We start from the raw sequence: 26,337 nt of genomic DNA, 5'->3' as shown, positions 1-26,337 counted from the left end.
GAAAATAAAGTTATGGTCAGACAGATTTTCTTCGTCCGATACCTCCCAACCTAGGATTCTGGTCTAGTCTACTCGTTGCGAATGAGACATCAATAAAGGATTCGCTGGTGCCCCTTTTGAATGTTGGCATGGTGCCTCTGTTTAACACGACCAGGTCCAGTTCAGAGCACCATTCCGAGAGGATATCCCCTTTGTGGTCGTTTATGGGTGAGCCCCACATCACCGACTTGGCATTAAAGTCTCCACATATAAGACATTGATTCCTTTGGTTACGGATACTTAGTTTCAAGTGGTGTAGGAAACGAAGATAAGTTTCTTCGCCCTCATTTGGGGATATATAACAACTATATATAACTATGTCCAAGTAGTTTATCCAGACAAAGCCGAAGCCTTTGCCGCTGTATTGGGAATGTCCAAAGTTATTTATCACTTGTATCGCCGAGTCTAATTTATCATCTGTCTGCCATTTGTTTCACGTAGCAATTTTTTTATTTGGCTCGCTTAACACGGCCACGTCTATTTTCCTCATTCCTATAGTTTGCCGTAACATGTCATGTGCAGCGTATTGTCTACCTAAGTTTACTTGGAGAATTTTTACCATTTTTCAAGATTGGATACTACACGCTTTGTAATACAGCCCTCCTATAGACTGGGCACCTCATGCTGAGCGGTTTATGACCGGAAACCTGGCATATTACACAATGCAAGCTCTTCACACAGTCCTTTCGTTGATGGTTTTCTTCTCCACAGTTAATGCACAGCTTAGATCTGTTCGGCCCAGGGCATTCTTTAGCTATATGTCCTACGTTCCAACATTGGAAGCACGAGGTGATATTGACTCTTTTTCTTATTGGACAACTCGCCAGTCCGATTCTGATTCTCCCCTCCTCCGTAAGTTTATGTGCAATTTCTTTGGAGACAAAAACTGTCGCAGCTTGTGTTTCTCTGAAAGACGGTCTAAGAGAGCTAACTCTAACCTCTCCCGTAAGATTATTTCTTGTCATAAATGTTTTAATTTCGTTTACAATTTCGTCCGTGGTAGTGATTGCATCGAGGTTTTTTATATGCAGTATAGCTCTTGATTCCCTTTCGGTTATGGTTTCTATCAGTGCATCACCATTGACGCCTTTAAGAGCCTCAGCCATGTGTGCTGCTGTGCCATATTGCCTTTCTATTGCCAATATTAGGTTACCATCTTTAGACTTTCTTACTCCGCTAACTAGGTTGCTTAGTTGTCGTTTATTCACTTCCATCTTCACAGCTGTAAGCAGTTCCGAATAGGATCTGTCCCCTTTTTCTACCACGACAGCCTCAGATGGAATTTTTGACTGTGGTCGCGAATTTTTTCCTGCATATTGCCTTTGTCTGCTTGTATCAGCTGAGAAGATTAGTTCTACGGTAACCGCGCTGTTTTTTAGTGCACATTCCACAATCTTTCGGCATCTTTCATGGTCCCAACTTTTCTGGAAAGTACAAGCCAATTTGGTTCTTCCTTTCTTAATAGCTATGTCTTTAACCTTTTCAATTGCCCTATATAGCTCCTGAGATGCCTCCTCTTCTTCTTTCTGTAAATCAGTGCCCACCAAAAATGTGAACCTTTTCAGATCTTGCCCGTCTTCAGTCTCACTTTCACCATCTAGTAATTTGCTGCTGGTTTCCCCGTAAATAACGTTCTCTGGCTCTGGTTTACTTCTTTCAACCAAGTCCTTAATGTGAATCACCCGTTCGGTTAATCTTCGAATTAGAGCAGAGTTGTCTGCCTCCTTTGGGTCCATAAAAACTATGAGATCCGTTTTATTGATTACATTATGCAGGGTATCGTTTTTTACAACTGTATGTGTAAACGCATCGTGCTCCCATTCTCTGCCAATTAAATTATTTAGCGCATTGTTATCCAAGTCACTTTTAATGATACTCTGGACATCCATATTTGTTAATTCAGTTTTGGCCTGATTTCCAGTTTGTGTTCCGTCAGCTTGCAATACAATTTCTTCTGTTTGAGTGCCTATTTCTGTGCTATTTGTTCTTGGAGACGCATCCATTATCTTGTTGTCCCTAAGGCTCTCCAGCGTTTCCTGTACTTCTTGTCCAAGCAATTATTCGATTAACCTTTGAATTTTTATTGCTGCCTCCCTAATTTCTTTTTTCGTGTTTGAACTTTCTCGTGATGTTCTAACCAGAAAGTTTGCTTGAAGACCTAATGCCTGTATGGCTTTTAGAATCATTGTCGCACAAACTTCTTTAGCTGTTGCTTGTTGTAAAGGTTTGGGTGGAGTCTCAGTGCGCTTTCGCTTTGCGTCTTGCGAAAGGGGCACAGACTGTGAAACATCAGGATTAATTCTCAGTTCCGGACTTGACTTAGCTCTTATACCCGGGGGCGTCCTAGCTAAAGAACTCCGTCTTTCGAAGGGGTCAAGGTATTCGCTAGTATCGCGTCTTTCCGTATTGGCGGTAGTATTCTTCTCTGCAATTTTCTCTTCTGCGCCTCTCAATGGTGATGGAAAATTGTTGTCCTCCCCAGAATCCGTGGGACAGCCCTCCGAAGAGGACTGGGATTCCCCGGCTCTGCCGGTACCCACCTGGGGTAATAACCATTTCGTTTTATCTTCCATGATTCAATTTTGTGTTTAGTTTGTTTGAGTGTCTCTCTCTAGGCAGATTGCCTTCTCTACGGCATTGAGCTCTGCCTACCCATCTGCAGCCGACCGCTCCGGTCAGACGCTGCAGTGTTTGCTGGTTTTTGGCTCGCCCCGACTATTTTATTTCGCCGGTACCACCCATATCTGGGAAGCAATTCCACCTATCCACCACCTGGGGAAGCGCCCGGTATGGGACCAGCAACCCACTCGGGATATATATATATATATATATATATATATATATATATATATATATATATATATATATATATGTGTGTGTGTGTGTGTGTGTGTGTTGTAAATTCTTCCGGGTTTTATTCCGCGTCTGGTCTGGCTGGCTCCAAGTGGAGGTAGTCCTCTGCTGACAACGTTTCGGCAAGATCTCACTTGCCATTTTCAAGTCAAGTGAAGTTCAAGTCGAGTTAAGACGAGAAGCAGAACGACCCGACTTGAAAATGGCAAGTGAGATCTTGCCGAAACGTTGTCAGCACAGAACTACTTCCACTTGGAGCCAGCCAGACCAGACGCGGAGTAAAACCCGGAAGACTTTACAACACACATGTATATATATATATATATATATATATATATATATATATATATATATATATATATATATATATATATATATATATATATATATATATATATATATATATATATACATCTCAATATAATTAGAGCGTCTTGGACAGGTAACAAAACTGATCTACACGCAAAGAACGTATATTCCCAACTGCTGTAATAAATAAATAAAAATCTTTTTTTTATACTTTCAGATCGTAACCAATCATATATGGAAAGTGCTACTATAATCGAAATATTCGGAATTTTAAATTAATAAAAATTAAAACAATTTTAAAATATCAATAAAAGACAAAGTTTTTCCAGAATCTCGACTTCACTAACAAGTAGACGCATGTTTTTTTGTTTTATTTCTTAACATTTTGGTCATTTACCTGCTGTAATACTTAAAACGTACATTCACCATCTAAAAATTCAATTAAGTTTTTTTTTAGCATTAAACAAATTAACCAATTTAACAATTAGCAAATTAATTCAATTTAAACCTTTTACTGCACATAACAGAACCAAAGTTTGGCTAAAATTTTAACACCGCTAAAATTTTTATTTTTCCCGTTTGAAAAGTAGCTAATTAATTCAGTTAGATCCATAATAATTATTTTCTTTTGTAGATACCGAATACCGATTAAGAAGAAGCAGTAACTTCCATTGGTTTTCGACAAAGCTTAAATGAAATCACTGAATCCAATCCATCACAAAATTTGGGAGAGTTTAAGCAAAATGGGGAAAGAAGGAAAGGAAACACAAAAAAAGGACTTTTGTATGTATTCTGAAAGCTACCTATTAAATTTTGCTCAACATGTATGTAGGGGCACATAGTATTGAAAATAGCGTGCAGAAAATTATCTCTTTGTCAGCTAGAGATCCTGAAAGAAGAAAATTGTTGAATTTCGTAAGAAGAAAGGGCAACTTTCTAAATAGTAGCGTGATTCAGAAGCCTGTTAGAAAACAACAATCTAGCCAAAAAATATTACCCTGCACAAACTGTAAAGGTTCTTTTGCCTCAAAACAGCTTTGGCGTCAAAAGGAAAAAAGGAAAGTTATTAGTCTCTAGCTTTATTTTTTTTTTAATAAATAATATTTTTGTGGAACAGTACTAGTTTCAATAGTTAATGTATGTGTGTGTTATGTGTGAAATCACAAGAATAAATATAATAACCAGAATAGACCAAGCGCTAATGACAGAAAAAATGCTACCCATACGTATAACTTCAAGATATTGAAAAATATATTTAAAAATCCTTATGTGTACACCAAAATTCTTCTTCGAGTATAATTTTTTTTCTATTAGCATTCACATTAAACTAATAAGGAACAAAAATATGGTAGTTATCATAAAATAATACATAAATTAAAAAAATCAATTAGTGCAATTACAAAATAGTTTATAAATACTTGTGTGCGGGGGGAGGGAGGGATTTTTTAACTGGAGCTCATACAGATACGTTACAAGTTGAACGTCGAGATTATCTAAAAAATTTAGGCACTTATTGCAAGAACAAATGCGGCAACGCTGGTGATGCTTTAAAAGCGAATAAGTATATGGAAAAACGTATACCAGTGACGCCCTAATGTTTATCAAGTGTATTGACGCTATATGGCGGGCTTTGGGAAGGACATACGAAGGTGACGCTCAAAGCATGTTACCTGTCCAAGACGCTCTAATTATATTGAGATGTATATATATATATATATATATATATATATATATATATATATATATATATATATATATATATATATATATATATATATATATATATATATATATATATATATATATATATATATATATATATATATATATATATATATATATATATATATATATATATATATATATATATATATATATATATATATATATATATATATATATATATATATATATATATATATATATATATATATATATATATATATATATATATATATATATATATATATGATGACACTATATTCCGGGATATCATCCGTTCGCTTGTTGAACTCCGACTGGAATCCTGCAGACGTTTCGCCAAAATCTCACTTGGCATCTTCAATGCTCGCGCTCCGACAACAGTTCTAAGTATTCGAATAAAGTCATTTGAATATAATTCTTCAAAGACAAAGTTATTTAGCGTGTTTGGGTTCGATCGCAAATAGTCGTTTTGGTTTCGATATTGGTCTCATCTTATGGAAGGTGTCTTAGACGTTGTCGACTAGATTCAGGTTTGGGCAAATCGAGTGGGTGTGTTTGTCCGGGCTTAAATACATTTTTTGGTTTACCGAAAACTTGACTGTTGGTAAAGTATTTGGCGGGGGTAGTTATCTGGGCCTTACGTCAACTTAACCAGTTGGAAACATTGTTCGTGGGGGCCTAAAGCAATTTTGATTAAAGGGTTGGTGACCGAATCGCGTTAAGTTACCAAATTGTGCGGGGTTACTAAATTGCGGATTTGGAAATTGAGCGAGATTGGGTAGTACAAACGCATTATTGCTAAACGGTCTGTGAACATAATTTTGAAGATGATGATTTGTCGGTGCACTGTTTAAATTTTGGAATTTCGGTTTTTGAGATTTATAAGGCTCGTTCAGAGTCCCATACAATCTTTCAAAATTTTCGAATTCATTTACATATGCCATGGCGTCTTCGAGACTTTGCGGTGTTTTTAAATGCATATTGTTTTTTAAGACGTCTGTGCACCCTACGGTAAATGTGTTTGGGGCGTTTTGATCATAATGTTTAATATATGCTTTTGAAGTCTACTTCCAAAATTTAACAAGTGCTCGTTTTTATTGGGCCTAGCTCTAACTAATTCTTGGATTAAACAATTCATATCCCGGCGATCGGAAAAACATTGAGTCAATGCATCTTTCAATGCTTTCCAATCACCAATTTCTGTGGGATTACCTACTAGAACTGCGGCTCTGCCTAATAGTTTTTCCTGAAGATATATATTTAATTCCGAATATGCAAGGGAAGCGTAACCATTAATTAAGCATCTGTTGATAAACTTATTTAAGGTATTGCTATCACCTTCGTAAGGTTGAATGTTTTGCAATTTTGATTTAAATGAATTCTAATTTACTTGGTCTGTCATTTCCTCTGATATTTTTCACTAAAGGTTAGATTTTTCAAAATTTCACAATTTCAGATGCTGCGTCACTAGCTTGTTTCTGATTCATAATTTAACATCAAAAATTGATTGATGAAAAAAAATATTTTTGTTTCCCTAACTACTTGACGTCCGATACGTCTTGCCTAAAATTATCCCTATTAAAAGCCTTAACAGAGGATCTTAAAGGGGCGAAAGGAAAAAATCCTTTGTTGCACACTGCCTACGAGAGTCTTCTCTAGGTTCGGATTGCGCTGTAGCGGTTGAAACCACTTCTCAGGCTAGCCTATTTCGGTAAGTGTCACTCTTCCACATGATGCCACGTACACACACGAATTGTCTCTGCTTTTTCGTTTTCCGCATTCCGAGGTCACAATGCGCCAATTATGTTCAAGCGAAGACGAGATGACTTTTTAAAAAACTTTATATTCAACAAGAATCCTTCATATTACTTAAAACTAAGACTTTATAGGTTCGTATCTGAAAAGCTGACAATGTGAATCTCACGGTCTCTTCATAGTACCATCGTGGCGAAATGCTGACATTGTAGATCTCACGGTGTCCTATCCTTATTACGTACAAATTGTACATAACTATTGTGTACAAGTTCACAGCGTCTAATTTTGTAAAATAATTAATTTCGCGTTGTCTATTAGGATTTTTTCATATATTTATTCGGTCCGCTATATCGATTAATGATTCAACTGGGCCAAACTATAGTTTGCGGTATCGAAATGGCCAAAGCGGTGTTAAAATATTCAGTACTTAAATTTTGAGTTAATGTTTAATTGAATTGTTTGAAAGCTTTCGCCTGTTTGAACTAATAGCTGCGGATAGGGATCACCTTTGCTACGCAGACCGAAGAGAAAAAAATATCGTTATTTAACCTCAGTACTAATAATAAAAATAAATAAATAAATAAACAAAGTAAAAAAAAAAGCAAATCTCAACGACGATGTGAGTCGCGCGACGATCAAACCTGGTTGGTAGTCTGCTCTGCTGATGTAAGCGGCCAGTAACAGGGTCATCTTAATAACTCGGGCGAGACGACTCCCAGAAAAAAATACTCGAATGTCCATAAGAGTCCGCGACGGGTCGTACGAATTCCTACTGATCTGTCTCGCGATATAAAACCCTCAGGGAAGAACCCTAGTTAAGAAAGACTATTATAGATATGTTCTTAATAAAAATAGATCAGACAGTAATTATTTACAAAACCCGAAAATTATAGTGATATAGTGAAATAAAACAGAAATAGATTACCGTTACACGGGTTGTGATTCTCCACTCGTCTTGGACGTTAGGATTGCGGAGCCTACATCCGATTAATCGAGAAACCGGTCCGATGTTTGCTGGCTTAACGAAGAGAAATTAATTGACTTCAATCTAAAATACGTAAGTAACATAAATAAATCAAAAAGATACCGAATTGCGGCATGCTCTGAAGAAAATGGAGGAAAGAGAAAAAAAAACTAACCGTTGTCGGGCTAAATACCCCCTTACGGGAGGTTGTAGTGCCGAAAGGAAAGAAAAAGCAAACCCAAAACATAAGATAAGGCACCACGACCAACTAAGCAATTTTGATTTTAACTGCCAGTGAAGCTTCAAGAACCATTGCTGATTCTACTATTCTGCTATTCTGTATTTCATTACAGCTCGAACAACAGCAAAACAATAATAACATGAAAAGAATCTTTTCGATATCCTGCCGCTATACCATTACATATTTATACATCCGAACACAGAAGAAAAGGATAACATTCGCAAGGTAAAATCATTAGGAAAAGCAGTATCTGTAAGTAACGACTGATTTATCTTCCCAATGAGAAAGAAAAAAGCAATCAAAACATAAAGTAAGATTAATTTAAAGGAAAGTACCAAACACACTAGAATGGAATTAGCACGAGAAGCAGGATTTAACTAATAAAACCCAAATGTACAGGTAATTCTTTACTTTACTGGAAATATGACCTAAGGTCGAAATTGGAACGTAACAGTCAATTAGAAAATCAAAGCAATGAAAATCCTAATGTAATAATGTAATGTATCCTAAAATTTTTGTGAAACCAGCCAAGAAGAACTTAATTGAAATAAACGTATCTTCGTATAACCCCCCTCCTTACTTGCAAATTAACACTGCAAATATAAAATTATTAATAGACACTGGTAGTAATAGATCAATATTAAAACCTATTATTGCTGAACAGTACTTTTCGAATTGTATTTATAATGCACAAATTACTATAAAAACAGCCGTCGGCAGCCAAAACACTCAATTTGAAGCTACTATAGCTTTACTTACAGAATTTCGTATCGATTACGAAATCGATTTTATGCTTTTCGATTTTAACGGCTTTTTCGATGGCGTTATTGGATTAACTGATTTGATGAAAATGGATTTAAATATTGACTTAAATAACAAAATACCTTTCGAATAAAACAATTCAAATTCCTTTTAAGTTCCGCGAACCCGCAAAATTTTCATTTTCATTTTCATATTTTCACATTTTCATATTTTAGTACCTCCTACTGAAGTAAATAACTTGTTTATTCCTAGAACGCTATCCCATGCGAGAAACGGATTCGCACCCGTTGAAATACAAAACCAACCGATAAAACCATTAACACGGCCTTGTTGCAACCAATTCCCGTAAAATCGTTTATACAGGAAGCATTCGAAATATATTCTTTCGAAACCATAAAAAAAAATGATAAAAATAAATATTTTCAAAATTCTCCCTCAAAAATCGATATAACCAAATTACCAGAAGAGCCGCAATCAATCATTAAAATATGCGATGAATTTAAAGACATTTTTTATAAACCAGGCGACGCGCTAACATTTGCATCCAAAATTCGACACGAGATAAAAACTTCCGGTACACACAAAGTCATATCGTTACCCGTATGTCCATAAAGAGGAAGTAAGGAAACAAATAAATGAAATGTTTGGAAAAGGTATAATCCGCCCTTCAACGAGTCCTTGGAGCTCTCCCGTTTGGATCGTTCCAAAAAAAATCGACGCCTCAAACGTACAAAAGTGGCGGGTAGTAATAGATTATCGTAAATTAAATCTTAAAACAATCAACGCTCGATACCCCATTCCAAACATTTCTGATATACTAGATAAGTTAGGACGATAACAATACTTTTCGGCTTTAGACCTAGCGAGCGGTTTTCACCAGGTGAAAGGTGGCACAAAATTCGATAGAAAAAAGAGCGTTTTCCGTGGAAAACGGACATTATGAATATTTACGAATACCATTTGGATTGAAAAATGCGCCGAGTACTTTTCAACGCGTTATGGACGAGGTCCTTAAAGATCTTCAGAATAACATTTGTATGGTCTATATGGACGACATAATTATTATTAATATTATTGTACAGGCTTGCAGGAACACATTCAAAAATTGCGCCTTGTATTTTCGAAATTACGCGATGCAAACTTAAAAATTCAACTCGACAACTGCGAGCTCCTAAGAAAAGAAATCCAATTTTTAGGGCACGTAGTAACGCCAGAAGGCATCAAACCAAAAGATCGAGGCTATTCAAAAATTCGCGATTCCTCGTACACAAAAATAAATTAAACAATTTTTAGGCTTGCTCGGATATTATTGTAAATTTATACAAAATTTCGCGAATATCACTAAACCATTAACTCAATGCCTAAAGAAAAACCAAAAAGTAATACACTCTAAAGAATTTGTGGACTGTTTCCAACATTGTCAAAATATACTATCAGAACCAGTACTTGCGTACCCCGATTTTGCCAACCCTATCGAATTAACAACTGATGCATCAAATTATGCTATAGGAGCAATATTATATTATTTATGCATCCAGAACGTTAAACCCCGCGGAAAAAAAGTATTCGACCATCGAGGTAGCAATTGTATTTGGTTGTAAATACTTTAGCCCATATTTGTTTGAACAAAAGTTCTCTGTCCTCACGGACCATAAATCCTTAATCTGGCTTTCAAGTTTAAAAGAATCAAATAGTCGCTTAATTCACTGGCACCTCATACTCGAAGAGTTTGGTTGTATTTTAAAATATCAAAAAGGAAAGAAAAACCAAGCCGCGGAAGCACTTTCGCGAAACCCCATAGATACTAGCGAAAACATTGACCTTAACACCTTGGAAACTTTATCTACGACTAATGAACTCGGTGACGCGAACGAAACTATAGAGAAGAATTACCTGAATTAAATCCGGACGAATTAGAATCAATTCTAGGCAACAATTCCAAAAAGAACATAAATATTTTGTCAGACATTATTCTGCGACCCGCTCAAAATTCACAAAATCAACCGCCATTACTAGATACTAGCGATTTAGAAACGGTACATACGTCTCACGAAAATCCAATTTTTAGCATTCCCGTAACAGAAAGAATATTGAATATTTATAAAAATCAAATAATTGTAACCGAAGGAGATATTAATCGAATCCAATGTCAAATATTTTCAATAATACTAGAATTTTAGTAGCATTTCGAAAACTTGAGCCTATCCCACATATAATTAAATTCTTAAAGTAATTTATAGACCCCAAAAATCTTTACACACTTTATTTTAGAACCTAAAAACTAACTCAAACCTTTACTGTAACACTACAAAAAATATTTCTAAAATCTTCCTACAGGTTTGTTCAATGTTCAAAATTATTAGAGAATATTGAATCCCAGGACAAACAACAGGAAAAATTAAAAATTTACCACAATTCAATAGCCTTTTTATAGAAAACTGCTGTCATTTTTAATCGTTAACGTTACCGTTGCCAGCATAGGAGGAACATCTTTTGAAAGAGAATTTAACGAGTTCTAAATCACTGAGGTATGTTTGAAGATTAGGAATTTCAGGGGAATTTATATGAAACAAGCGAATATCCAAAAATTTTTCAAAGTAACTTCCACAGCCTCTTCCAGCACCTATCCGGTCCGGATATTGGTAATCAATCTGACTATAACAATTTTGTTCGTTGCAGCTCCAAAAGTGTTGTTGTTAAAGAGAACCAAGTACTAAAATACTTTGACCAAGAAATTCTTCTGCCAGGTCCCCGTTTTCCTAAAATTTTTCCTTATAATATTTCTTGTTGTAATCTTTTTTTTTCTTGTTGATTCTGTAAAGTTGCAGAATTCCATGCCATAAAGTAGAACAGAAAAGACATAGCAGAGTGGGTGGGAGAGTGTGAGTGAGTCATCAGTAACTTGTGTGCCCATTTAAGTAACTTATTAAATTTTTCTATACTGCGTTCATTTAAGTTGAAATTTAAGCTATATTTGATACTGACTTGTGTTGCCTAATTCATAAGCAGCTATAGTTCTTTCAAACAGTTAACAATATTAATGGTATCAGCAGCGTAGCAAATATTCATATAAAAGTATTTCTGCAGTTTGATTTGCAAATGAATTCTTAATTATATGTTCACAGTACATATTGAACAACATAGGTGATAGTACGCATCCCTGTGTTGCTTCACGCGTTACTGTCACTGTTGAGTTTATTTTGCGGCTCTGTCGAGCTCGACTGTATATTGTTCACACTTATTTATTTTTACTTTACAATTACAAAAGAAACAGAGCTCAAAAATAACGTGTTTTTCGGCTTAGACGCATGTCTCTCGTCTTGTCTGCCCGCAGAACTGTGATAATTATGAGTAATCGGCAGCGCTCGGTGAACAACAGAAATACATATGGAACGGGTGGCCTAACCACTTGGCGTCTAATCTATTTAGTAACATAAGAAAATAAATGCCTAGCAAGGTGAAAACATCCTAAACGCCACAGTTCTGGATTCCTCGTACTTCGGTTATTAAGCAAATTCGATCTATCAACAACCGACGCAGAAGTAGGAATTAGGAATATTTTTAATTAAATATTTAGGTAATACCTTTATTTGGGAATAAGAATATGACTAATTCTATTACCGTTTAAATAAGAATAGTGGTGCTATTAGATAATACTTGCACGTGTAAATTGTTGCATAGCTATATTTATTAGGGAATACTCTCAACTATAGATGTTATATTGCTCTATCTATTAGGCAATACTTTTAGGCTTTTTATATAGATCTATTTGGGAATACTTTAGTTTTAGTTTGGTTTGAGCCAGAGCAACTTTCATAGGCTACTGTAATACTATTTACAAATCTTCCTCGTTCGATTCATCAGCAACCGACGCAGGAGGAATCCAGAATATTTATAAATAGTAGAAGAATAAAATTCTTAATTGGATAAAAAAATCCTTGGTATTTATATATGATATTGCTTGTGGATGCTTACATTTTTTTCTGGCTAAGCTTTTTTTCTATAAAATGAAAATTTCTTTTTTTTGTGTATACGAGTAATGTTGGTAATATTTTTCTCTAAGTTTCGATTCTGTCGGGACTTTTTCAGAAAGCGCACTCGGAATTGATAAATTCTTTCACAAATTTTAACATCCAAAGAGGAGGGAGACCCAGATAAAAACCGGTGCTGAGTTGTGCGAGTGTGTCGGAGTAATTTATGGACGGCACTAAGTAGTCGAAAGGTGGTTTTGTGATCCCAAGCTTTATACAGAATTAATGTCTATATGAAATTAGAATATTAAAATTCTGGCACGTCGCCGTCCGTATTATTCTTCCCGTGTTTTCGCGCACACAGAGCTAGGGATATAATTTTACAGCTCGGATAAGACTTGATAAAGTACCGTAATTGGATTAAATTGGAATATTTTTGTTATAATTTAACGAGAGGGTGGCGCGGGGTTGAGGAAACACGACTCCGGGACTGGGAATGCAAATTTTCCCGATCCTGGTTAACTTTGCGGGTAAATGACACAATTATACAGCCCGCCGAAGTTATCTATACGGGGTGACCAATTTATTGCGCCGGTAGATGGCGCTTATCTTTTGGTTTACGAGGCATACAAGACCCGGCAGTTGCAATTAGATTGTAAAATACTCTTTTTTACCTCCTACTAGCACAAACTACAAAGGAAACTACACGGGAAACTACTAAAACTTTGGACAGCCCAAAACTTGGATGTATTTTTAAATTGTACCAAAATTGCAGCATCTTTTTTTCGCGATTTTCGACTGTTTTTTGGACCTTGCTATGAAACACGATAAGTGTCCGAAGTTTGAAGCAATCGACGTCATATTTGGCACATATATGCAGCTTTGCCCCGTGACGGAATGTATTGAAAATTTGGGGGCTGGGGGGCGGTAAGTATTCTAAAAAAATAAAAAATCGCGCGTGAAAGGGTCTACATAAAACTTCATTTTTCAAGAACTGTTTATGTGACCAAAAAAATTCTAGAAACAGAAGAAGCAGCAGATACGGCTCTATAAACTTTTATTCTTGACAATTTTTGGAAAACATATAGGGCGCGCCACAAATTCAAAAAAATTGAAAAATGGGTCCCCCTATTATTGAAAATTGGGTATAACTGAAAGATTGTGATTGAGATTTCACTTTCTTTTATATTGCGATATAGTCCGAATAGACAGCAAAAACTTTTGTATTTAAGGTTTTCACCTATTCTACAGGGTGTTCCCGATAATCCGTACTAAATGAGAAATGTATTAATTGTCCTAAATTTGCAGATATCAAGTTCAAATTTAGCAAAAAAGTAAAAGTCTGTGTGTACATTTAAAAGGTATAAATTGGGCGCAATCAAATTTTACTTAGTATTTTTTAAAAATGTTTGAATTTTTTTTTTGGTAATTTTAGCTTCCAGAAAAATATGTTTTCCGAAATATTCGTTTATCCGATTAGCAAAATTCTTTAACCGGCAGACGCAGAAGACCCAGTACAATAACATTTATTTCGGACATTTTTTCGATTATATACAGCGTTTTCAAATAATAGGCAAAAACCTAAAAGACCTAGAAAATTGTTCTTTGCAAATCAAAAATTGTAAAAAATATGGCAAATTAATTAAAACAGTGTTAGAGGCCGCATCGAAAGCTACAATTTTTGTAGTTGCGGTTTTCATCTATCACATATGCCGCTCGGGATATTTGAAACAATCCATATTGAAATCGCTACTTTGGGGGCTGGATTATTACGGCGCACTGCAAGGTTTCAGAAAAAACTTATTTTCTCGAAAACCATTCGACAACGCTATTATTTGTCCAAATTTTAATAATTACCGATGTTTTCTGTAACTTTGAAGTTCGACCAGATGTGAAGGATTTTTTATATAGGGTGTATGCACAATTAAATTACATCGATTTTGCGAAAGTTCCATAGTGGTCCTCAGGAGCACTATAGAAAAACAATGCGTCCCTTTAAAACACGAAACCGCGAAGTTCTTTCCTTTTATAATAATAAGTTGCTTCGCATTACGCGCTACGAACTGGCCCCGCCCAGTGACGATTTTTTTCAGAAATTTTGACTTGTTTTTTAGATCCTTTTTTTATTTAGGTGACATTTCGCTTTTTTGTACGTATATAACTATATAATAACGTATATAACCTAACCAAAACTCAAATAGATTTGTAGCTGTTTGTATTATTTTTATTGGTATTGGTATTAAAGGGGGTTCGCCCTCGCCGGCGTCGAAGTACTTAGTCCACCAGATGGGCCCGTTGTGCCTCCAGACCGCTCTAGAGGGCGTCCAGAATGCCGCCCCTCCTATAGAAGGTCAGCAACTAGCCCAATACCGTGCACTGAGTCCGGATCGATCAGGGCCGTTCCGAAGACTCCCAATCTTGTCCATTTCAAAGCAGGGCACTCGGTGAGCAGATGATACGGGGTCTCCTCCCCTTCCATGCACCACCTGCACTCCGGGTCGTCTCCAATGCCTAGCATGCAAAGATTCCTCCTAAGCCTGCAATGTCCTGTGTAGGCCTCTGTTAGTGCTCTACACTCCCTTCTGGTCAGTCTAAGCAGCTCCCTGGTCCGAGGGAGGGCGGGCCCATCCATCATAAGCCTCGCCTGCCTCATTGCCTCATTCTCGGAGCAACTCTCCATCCCACCGCGGCCCGGTCTCTCGCCCAGGCTTCGAGAGCTCCCCGCCTCACACACCCCGCCCCCAAGCAGGGCTCTGGTCCATATGCCTATGCGAGGAGTCCTCCCTGGCTAAGGCGTCCGCCGCCATTGGCCCAGATACCGGTGTGACCCGGGACCCAGACCAACGTGAGTTTTTTACTTCATTGAACAATTAAAAACAATATTTTGCTTGTAACGGTCAAATTTATCAACAAATATGAGGAAGAGGTATGGGTTATGCATTATCACCAGTCAGCGCAAATATTTTTATGGAAGCTTTATAGAAGAAAACAGTCGATGATGTTTTTGTTATTTGGCCTCATGGTCAAGAATCCTTCGGAGATTTTCTGAACCATTTAAACCCTATACTCCTAACATATGTTTTAAACATGGAGTTGGAACATTTTTTTTTATTAAAAAGTAATTGAATTTGTAAATTGTCAAAATCTCCACATGTGTGTTAGTTAAAACACCACAAAACGGCTTTGTTGGTGGTTCTTGTTATCTATAAGCGGTGGTATCCGTAGCCTGTTAGTAGTTTATTGGTACAGTATAGGCCGCCCCCACTCCTCTCCCTTTTGTGGGCGTGTCCTCCTTCCCCACGACTCTCTAGCTCCTCCGCCTTTACCCATAATCTCTTGAAACTGGCCCCTATTGGATAAGCAACCAGAAATGTGGGGTTTAATCAATCCCCCTCCTCTAGTTTGCGATGGCGGCGAAGCCAATCAGAGCCCAGATATTTTCCCACCCGTAAGAAAAGCAATGGCGTCAATGAGACTTGATCATATTGTTCGCGTGACCATCTGCACCCTCTAGCGGTTCGAATATAAACTAGTGTCCCCTCTTGAAATAAGATTTTCTTTAATAAGGTAACCCCACCTAGTGAATATTGACCAAAACAATTTATTTTAAAAACATATAGTTCTGCGAATGTGTACCCTCGCGGGTACAAACTGTACTTTTCACTATTGCGCACAAAGGACAGGGGAAATAAAGACGAAAAGTGTTGGATTTCTTTTTTCGGAACTGGAAGCTGGCAGGCACCACCAATAATATCTGCAAAACAAAAACCTGGTTAAAATTTTCATTAATAAAGTAGGATATTAGAAACCATATACCTTTTTAATTTACTAAGCCATCTACCGTGCGTTAACTTCATACATATTTCCGCATGCTTCTGTTTTAAGGTATCGTGAAATATTTGACTATTTATCTGGGAAAAGTTCATATGTCGAAAATATTATGTGTATGTGGCCGTGGTAGGCTTTCTTTGCTATTATAATTTTATTTTTATTATTTAATATTTACAAAATTAATTTATCTATCTTATTGATAATTTTAAGATATCGCAGTCAACTTTACTATTTCATCAATTTCATTTATTTATTGCTGATCTTTGAGGATAGTGTACATACTTTTTTTCGTAACTTATCTGTATCTACCCTTTAATTTCCTATCAAGCCATAAAGCAAACTCGAAAGGCATCTGGCATCTTAACTAAAAAGTCATATACTTTAAAGCTGCTGCTACTACTACATGAAAGTGTGTTTCTATGGCAATCTCAACAACAATGAAATCTGGACGCTTATACTAAATACTGTAATACTCTTCCCTGCTAACGCTCTAGGAGACGCTATTTGAACCCTGTTCAAAGAAAAACTTCTACAGCCCAAATAACCTCTCTGAACCACACTTAAGCGCATCACTCTTTCACTGTCTTGCAGCCTTCAGATTAATATTCCGTACTAACTACGTATGCCATACACGAAACGTTCTCTTTTCTAATTTTTTTCTATGCGCTACATTAACGAACAGGATCTGAACTTTTCTGTCTGTGTATTTTGTTAGTCACCTTAAAAAAAATTAAAAAAAGGTATGCGAACCTAGAGGATATTTTCCATATTTTTCACAAATGGTGACAACAATTAATGCAAGTATTATTTTTAATAATAATCTATCTTTCGCTATGACACGAAAACATCGATTTTTTAATTCTAACTTTTCTCACAGAGCTTCCCTTTAGTCTCTATCTGTTCTGTAACTAAATCCCCGCCTTTTTGAAAAACCAACCTCTAAAAATACTTAATTTTCTCTAATATAAATTTGTACGTTTTCCGCAATATGTGTGAATATTTTTGCTAGAGTATTTAGTTACTTAGTACATGTCCTAATCAATATTTTAAAAATATAATTCTAATGATACGTGTTTACGATTTGAAGATAACGAAACATTCCCCAGTTTCATAAATGAGAGCTCACTGCCAAACTACCAAACATCACAGTACAAACTACCGTACTACGCCCCCCTGGACAAAATCAGGTTAGTCAGCGTCATTAATTCTACCTGCGTTAACGAATAGCGTATTGTTAATTAAGGTTTAATACGCAGAAAATTTAAGTAACAAATAATTGCAATGAAACTCACTAACATCATAAATTATTAAAAAAAAATTAGAACAGTTGGAATTTACTGGAGTAACCAATTTGGCACTAAAAATGGAAATTTTCGATACTCTACTAGGTGCCTACAATAAATTTTACTATTATTTTTAATGCAGAGACACAACGATTTTCTAGTTCTGAATTTGATCAGGGGTATATGACCATAGTTTACGCCGACTCTAAAAAGCATGCAGTCTATTGTTTTTGAACGCCCCATTTTGTGTATTATGTTCAAAACAGAGACTCTCTGGGCTTACGACTACAGCTACCAGCTACTACTTTCAATAATATTAACACAAAAAAAAAGTAGGTGGCATTTCTATAATACGTGCAAAGTTTATGTGAAACTGACTGGAAGACAGAGTAATCCACCAATATGTTACTAAACATATTTCCATAGAATTCCGTAAGAGCTTACCTCCAAGTTTTCTCATTTAGTCAGTCAAAGCATCAAATGGGAAATTCCAATCCAACATATGTAGTGGTGGAAATATATCAATCGCCTACGTTACCGATGGTACCCGACTGAAGCTTCTGCGTCTTCTTTACCCCCACATGCCTACTTAAAAAGATACTGGTCTAAGTCTCAATATTCCTGTTAAAAAAAGAGAGGTTCTATATTGCCATAAATATGTGTTTTCAAAATTTTACCTGAATGGTTCGTGATTCCTTATATATGCAGTGTTGGCAGCAATGTGGCGACGACTACGCTGAAACTTTCCATATCTCGTGTCCCCATGACTGGTCTGTTTCATATATGAAAGCTCACCTCGCACGGGTTTGAACCTCCTTTAAAAAAAAAACAGTCAAGTATTGTACTTATCATATCAAAGTAATATGAGGAACTTATATTTTAGGTTAAAACTTATTTCATCACCTCCAAAGGGGAGTAGGGGTTTCTAAAGTATGGTAGGTACATCTCTTTCATTTTTTAATTAAAAAAGTGAAATAATTACGCGACGTAACTCGATCCGGATCGTTAACGCGTCTCAAGATGGGGGAGGGGGTTAGAGATGCTGAGGCCATTAAATTGATTCACTAATACCAGTACATACTGAAACCCCTTATTTCCAAAATAAAAAAATTGTTAACTGTTAACACAAAAAAAAACTATTTTCTCAACAATTATATTTCTAGGGTCGTTTTCAGAATTTGTCCAACGTAGAATCCCAAGAGGATAGGTCCGCAATTTCGAAAAATGTTCATGTCTCCCCGCTATGCATTTGTACGCGAAGCAGGGCCGGATTAACAGCAATTATATTCTTGTCAGTCAACATACAGCCGCCGATTGAATTCTCGGATTCTGCTTTACTAGTTGCCATGGTCTGTCAAATATGTTACTTAAAAAATTGTATATTTTTTTACAAATAATATACCTTTCCTAAAATAATTCCGCCTTTATCAAGTTGGACAAGGGCACGTCAGTCCGCTTTGAAAAGCGCGGCGTATGTATCTTCCAAAATGATCCAAATCGTTAACCTTTAGAGGTTCGACGAAAACAATGTTCATTCAACCAGGCCTTCCGCGATGGCAGTTTCGAAAATCTAAACGGAGCAGGCTCGGATTGTCAGCAAATACACAACTCGCCGATTTAATTCTGAGATGTTGCTTCACGAGTTACCATGATCTGTCAAATATTTTAATTAAAAAAAAATCTATTATTTAGCAACAATATACCTTTTTAAAAATAATTTCGTCTTTTTCAAGTTCAACAGGACACGTGTGTTCAGATATTTTCAAAATTTGTCCAACGCGGACTTCCACTCACCCAGTTTCGAAAACTTTCTGGTCTCCCCGCCATGCATTTGTACACGAAGCAGGGCTGGACTATCAGCAAACAGCACCCCCGGTCACTTTTCTTCTCGGATTCTGCTTGACGAGTTACATCGATCTATGGAATATTTAGCGTAAAAAAAAATTATCTATTACTTTTACCAAAAATGAAGTACCTTTTTTCTTTAAAATTTGTTCCTCCTTTTCGAGTTCGGAATTTTTCGTAGTCTATATCGTCTGCCAATTGTCCAAAATCGTTGGACTTTCAGTAATTTTCAAAATTCGCCCCAACGCAGCCTTCCACGCACGCACGCAGTTTCGAAATCTTTCAGGTCTTCCCGCTATGCAATTGTCCACGAAGCAGGGTCGGATTGTCAGCAAACAGCACCCCCGGTCACTTTTCTTCTCGGATTCTGCTTGACGAGTTACATCGATCTGTGGAATATTTAGCGTAAAAAAAAAATTATCTATTACTTTTACCAAAAATGAAGTACCTTTTTTCTTTAAAATAGTTCGTCCTTTTCGAGTTTGAAAGGTTTCGTAGCCTATAGCCCTGCCGAAATGTCTTTGCATTTGTACACGAAGCAGGGTCGGATTGTCAGCAAACAGCACAAGCGCCACTTTTCTTCTCGGTTTCTGCTTGACGAATTACATCGATCGGTCAAATATTTAATATAAAAAATATCTATTTTACCAAAAATACGTACTCTTCTAAGATAAATTAGCTCTTTTCGAGTTTAAGAGGACACGTATCGTCAACTGTAGGATGTTTTATTATTATATTTTCCAGTGTCTATAAATTAATAAACAACAGAAGCTTCCGAATACAAAAATTTCAACATGAGTTTTTTTTTTCTTGAAACTTAAAAAGTTCTAACCCCTAAAACCATATTTTTAATACGCTGGCGGACGTATGACAATCCCCAAAAATTACCATATTTAAATTGTTACTATTGATATATTTCTATTCCGAACTTAACTCAATACATGCAAAAAAAAACTAGCGAATGTTATTTATTATCTCCGATGGGTGGATGATTGAGAAACGTTTAAATAAATCTACCTTTCTGTCTCTCTTTTTCTATATAGGTAACTCATTCTCTCTATCTGTTACTTTCCACAATCCGAATTTACACTTTGTCCCCAAAAATCTTGTAAAATTTTATCTGCTTAACTTCTTCGCGTTGTTCATAAGGCTGATTTTTTTGGGAGATATATCGTGCGTTATTTCTATTAAAATTCTGTTTCCTTTTTACCTACTTCAAAAACGTAAGCGAGCATTTTTGGTTGTTTTATTAAACAAAAATGGATACTAAAAAAGATCCGTATCTCCGACCTCAGCCTCCTTTGATCACTCCCCAATTTTTTTTTAATTAACTATAGAAACCTCGTCGAACATATATATAATACTAGGTCAAAATGTTATGCGGTTACTCATTAAAGTCGCAATTCCGAAAGCTTCTTACCTATCTTTTTCCAGTCTTTTTTGTTTTATTTATCCGTATATGAAACACACAATGAACACAAAACTTAAACTCGTTGGCGATTTTGCATTAAGCAACAAACGTGGATAACAGAAACGAACCCTTAACACAAACGCTTCTTTAAACTTCGACTGACATGTGAAACAACCCGCATTCCTACGAAAGGCAGGTAAACCAAGCAGGTCAAATTTTAAGCTACCCTCCAGTGTCGTCGTAGGTTGGGGCATAGTAAATAGCGAATACAACAAAGCGGTAATTTATAATAATTTAATTTGCATTTTATTTAACTTAAGTTGTTATGTAGAAAATGAGACATTTCTACAATTAATCAATATACTACGAGTACTTTTCCGCTTAATTACTATTTTGAGAAACAAAAGGAAACGTTAGATTCCATTCAAACTTTTTCTGTTTTCATAATATCTCGCGTTAATTTAGAAGCTAATGGCCTGTGGCCTTAACCAGACGTTTCCAAAGGCTGGTTTGATATTATGTATATAAATCTTAACAAACACGAAAAATAGAGTTATATTGCCACCGAAAATCTGAATTTATGTTTAAAAATGTAACTTCCCGTATTTAAACTGTTGCCTGCATTGGCGCCTATATTTTATAGTTTTTTTTGTATCCTATTTTTTGTTTTTGCTTGCAAATGTATGTCCATTTTCGGGTACTGAATTTTTTTTTTCTCAAATTATTACAAATTACTCAAAACGGAGTTAAAAAGAGACGAGGAGAAAAGGGAAGAACCCTTATTTCTCCGACACTGACCTCCGATTTTTATAAAAATTGACGCCCTGACACCCTGCCCGTGAATATTTTGCAAAGGATTTTTAAAATTTAACTTCCAAATAACGCATACTCTCGCCTAGTGTCACAGTTTTGGGCCCCATTTTGCTATGGTTAGACAGGTTTATTCTTGTACATTGTCGGGACAAAAGAAGCATCTCCTTCATCCAAATTGACTTTTTCATACCTAATACAACAGCTCCAGGGCATCATCTCGCCTTAATTGTTTCTATTGAATTAATTTTAGTTACAAAAAATTAGATGATCGTCAAAATTGGCATAAAAAGATAATCAAGATTTAATTAAACAAGAATATGCACAAAAGAAAAGAGATAACTCCGACACGGGAAACAAGGAAATATCGCTGAAACGGCAACTGATCTAGCGCGCGCGTTTTTTAAAAATAATAATAATTTTTCAAAAGAATTCTAGGCTAAGCTAAATACCTGGTGCAACAAAATATTGAAGGATCTTCATGATCCTACCTATGAGCGAGTAAAAAATTATTTGCAAAGAGGATAAAGGTATATCTTAATAAAAATAGTTTATAAATTATTTCACTATTGATAATATGTCCCCTTTTAAAATGGCGCATTATTTGATACGTACTTTTTTCTTGTCAGAGCTTGTCTAAAAAAAAAGCGGGATGGATGGAGGTTCTCCGTCAGGTTTTTTCCTGTCGAAACAAGTATGTGAGGCGTTCGCTTTGGATCTGGGGAACGGGTGGGGGTTATACATATATAAGCTATAAGAAGTTTGAATTTTTATTCAGTTTCCACTCATACAATTTTTTGATAAGTGCAGAGTGAGAAAAATGTCCGAAGTCGAAAATTATCCAACGCAAGCATTGGATTCGTGGGGAAGATTTGTGGTCAATGCGGAAATAATCCGCGAACAAAAATACATTTACGAGGCAGCAATTACGCTGTCGGAATTCGAACTAGAAATTACCTCAGGTCTTAGCCCCGCAAGAATCTTCGCTCCAGCAGTGAAAGTGAGCTTTCTCCCCTACGCTTTGTCGGAGAAAAGAAGCATTTCGTTCGACGAGATAGACTTCACAGAATTAATACAACAGCTTCCACTGATATTGTCAGCAGACCCGACTGGTAAAGTTATGTATTTAACCTGCTTCAAACTCAGCTGTCTACAATGTGATGGTGAAGTCTTGGTCAAGATTGAAAATGGCGAGGGTATTCTCTATATTTCGAAAGACTGGGTACAGGAATTAATTACCATAAGCAAATTGGTATTTAAAAGAATACGAGTACTGTCTCGTTTGAAATTTTACGAGTACTACGATAGAATATTGTATTTGACTATACATGAAAATTTGCTGGAAGACGCCAAAATCTTTCCGCATATAGAATATTTATGTTCTACAGAAGAGAGTGAGCAGAGCTACTGCATGGAGGACTACATGCGTTTTGGAAAAATGCAGATAAAACAAGATATCAACAAAAGGATAGCGCGGGACATACCTGTGTTTTAATAGAAATTTATCTGTAAACTAATAATAATAAATGTTTTTAAAAATTCAGTGTGTGTGTATGTTTTATCCTTACCCCCATAAAAAAAGTAAAAAAAAAACAAGTAATTGCGTAAAATAACTTTATTAAAGAAAAAAAAAATAACAACAAAATATAATCAAACAAAACATAGTACCACCGGAATGAAACCTTCAGAAATTACCCCAACAACGGAGATTCTCGCACATAATTTACCAAAAAAAATTTGCAGTGGAAAAGTCAAAGTTCAAAGCTGGCGATGCAGTGAGCATAAGTCGCACAAAATCGGTTTTTGACAAAAGCTATGAAATTAATTGGACACCCCGAAGTAGATCGACTATTTGATAGTACGGTTTTTGTAATTCGACTTCATAAAACGAACCTTTGATTTAACGCCCCTCCATATCTTCCAAAAGATACGTGAGCGGGAAGGAACCACTTACTTTAACAATCTTGAAATTTTCGGGGTGTTCAATTAATTTCATAGCTTTTGTCAAAAACCGATTTTGTGCGACTTATGCTCACTGCATCGCCAGCTTTGAACTTTGACTTTTCCACTGCAAATTTTTTTTTGGTAAATCATGTGCGAGAATCTCCGTTGTTGGGGTAATTTCTGAAGGTTTCATTCCGGTGGTACTATGTTTTGTTTGATTATAGTTTGTTATTTTTTTTTCTTTAATAAAGTTATTTTACGCAATTACTTGTTTTTTTTTTTACTTTTTTTTATGGGGGTAAGGATAAAACATACACACACACTGAATTTTTAAAAACATTTATTATAATTAGTGTACAGGTAAATTTCTCTTAAAACACAGGTATGTCCCATGCTATCCTTTTGTTGATATCTTGTTTTATCTGCATTTTTCCAAAACGCATGTAGTCCTCCATGCAGTAGCTCTGCTCACTCTCTTCTGTAGAACATAAATATTCTATATGCGGAAAGATTTTGGCGTCTTCCAGCAAATTTTCATGTATAGTCAAATACAATATTCTATCGTAGTACTCGTAAAAGTTCAAACGAGACAGTACTCGTATTCTTTTAAATACCAATTTGCTTATGGTAATTAATTCCTGTACCCAGTCTTTCGAAATATAGAGTATACCCTCGCTATTTTCAATCTTGATCAAGACTTCACCATCACATTGTAGACAGCTGAGTTTGAAGCAGGTTAAATACATAACTTTACCAGTCGGGCCTGCTAACAATAACAGTGGAAGCTGTTGTATTAATTCTGTGAAGTCTATCTCGTCGAACGAAATGCTTCTTTTCTCCGACAAAACGTAGGGGAGAAAGCTCACTTTCACTGCCAGAGCGAAGATTCTTGCTGGGCTAAGACCTGAGGTAATTTCTAGTCCGAATTCCGGCAGCGTAATTGCTGCCTCGTAAATGTATTTTTGTTCGCGGATTATTTCCGCATTGACCACAAATCTTCCCCACGAATCCAATGCTTGCGTTGGATAATTTTCGACTTCGGACATTTTTCTCACTCTGCACTTATCAAAAAATTGTATGAGTGGAAACTGAATAAAAATTCAAACTTCTTATAGCTTATATATGTATAACCCCCACCCGTTCCCCAGATCCAAAGCGAACGCCTCAATTACTTGTTTCGACAGGAAAAAACCTGACGGAGAACCTCCATCCATCCCGCTTTTTTTTTAGACAAGCTCTGACAAGAAAAAAGTACGTATCAAATAATGCGCCATTTTAAAAGGGGACATATTATCAATAGTGAAATAATTTATAAACTATTTATATTAAGATATACCTTTATCCTCTTTGCAAATAATTTTCTACTCGCTCACAGGTAGGATCATGAAGATCCTTCAATATTTTGTTGCACCAGGTATTTAGCTTAGCCTAGAATTCTTTTGAAAAATTATTATTATTTTTAAAAAAGGCGCGCGCTAGATCAGTTGCCGTTTCAGCGATATTTCCTTGTTTCCCGTGTCGGAGTTTATCTCTTTTCTTTTGTGCATATTCTTGTTTAATTAAATCTTGATTATCTTTTTATGCCAATTTTGACGATCATCTAATTTTTTGTAACTAAAATTAATTCAATAGAAACAATTAAGGCGAGATGATGCCCTGGAGCTGTTGTATTAGGTATGAAAAAATCAATTTGGATGAAGGAGATGCTTCTTTTGTCCCGACAATGTACAAGAATAAACCTGTCTAACCATAGCAAAATGGGGCCCAAAACTGTGACACTAGGCGAGAGTATGCGTTATTTGGAAGTTAAATTTTAAAAATCCTTTGCAAAATATTCACGGGCAGGGTGTCAGGGCGTCAATTTTTATAAAAATCGGAGGTCAGTGTCGGAGAAATAAGGGTTCTTCCCTTTTCTAGTCGTCTCTTTTTAACTCCGTTTTGAGTAATTTGTAATAATTTGAGAAAAAAAAATTCAGTACCCGAAAATGGACATACATTTGCAAGCAAAAACAAAAAATAGGATACAAAAAAAACTATAAAATATAGGCGCCAATGCAGGCAACAGTTTAAATACGGGAAGTTACATTTTTAAACATAAATTCAGATTTTCGGTGGCAATATAACTCTATTTTTCGTGTTTGTTAAGATTTATATACATAATATCAAACCAGCCTTTGGAAACGTCTGGTTAAGGCCACAGGCCATTAGCTTCTAAATTAACGCGAGATATTATGAAAACAGAAAAAGTTTGAATGGAATCTAACGTTTCCTTTTGTTTCTCAAAATAGTAATTAAGCGGAAAAGTACTCGTAGTATATTGATTAATTGTAGAAATGTCTCATTTTCTACATAACAACTTAAGTTAAATAAAATGCAAATTAAATTATTATAAATTACCGCTTTGTTGTATTCGCTATTTACTATGCCCCAACTTACGACGACACTGGAGGGTAGCTTAAAATTTGACCTGCTTGGTTTACCTGCCTTTCGTAGGAATGCGGGTTGTTTCACATGTCAGTCGAAGTTTAAAGAAGCGTTTGTGTTAAGGGTTCGTTTCTGTTATCCACGTTTGTTGCTTAATGCAAAATCGCCAACGAGTTTAAGTTTTGTGTTCA

General features: G+C 35.9%; 1 protein-coding gene across 3 annotated transcripts in view; it reads left to right on the top strand.

Annotated features, from left to right (window-relative positions):
- The window catches only part of LOC132707988 (uncharacterized), a 511,366-nt gene that overhangs the window by 213,906 nt on the left and 271,123 nt on the right, over positions 1 to 26,337 (top strand). The window contains exon 3 of one of the 3 annotated variants that reach the window (XM_060680046.1): positions 3,836 to 3,984. The exons of the other annotated variants lie outside the window; for them this stretch is intronic. The gene's annotated coding sequence lies outside the window, so the exon portion shown is untranslated. The remainder of the gene's footprint in view (positions 1 to 3,835; positions 3,985 to 26,337) is intronic. 3 annotated transcript variants of the gene reach the window in all.

Source organism: Cylas formicarius, unplaced genomic scaffold (genome assembly GCF_029955315.1).
Source record: "Cylas formicarius isolate icCylForm1 unplaced genomic scaffold, icCylForm1.1 PGA_scaffold_10__41_contigs__length_53128322, whole genome shotgun sequence".
Taxonomy (NCBI): domain Eukaryota; kingdom Metazoa; phylum Arthropoda; class Insecta; order Coleoptera; family Brentidae; genus Cylas; species Cylas formicarius.
This window is presented reverse-complemented; position numbering and strand designations above follow the sequence as displayed.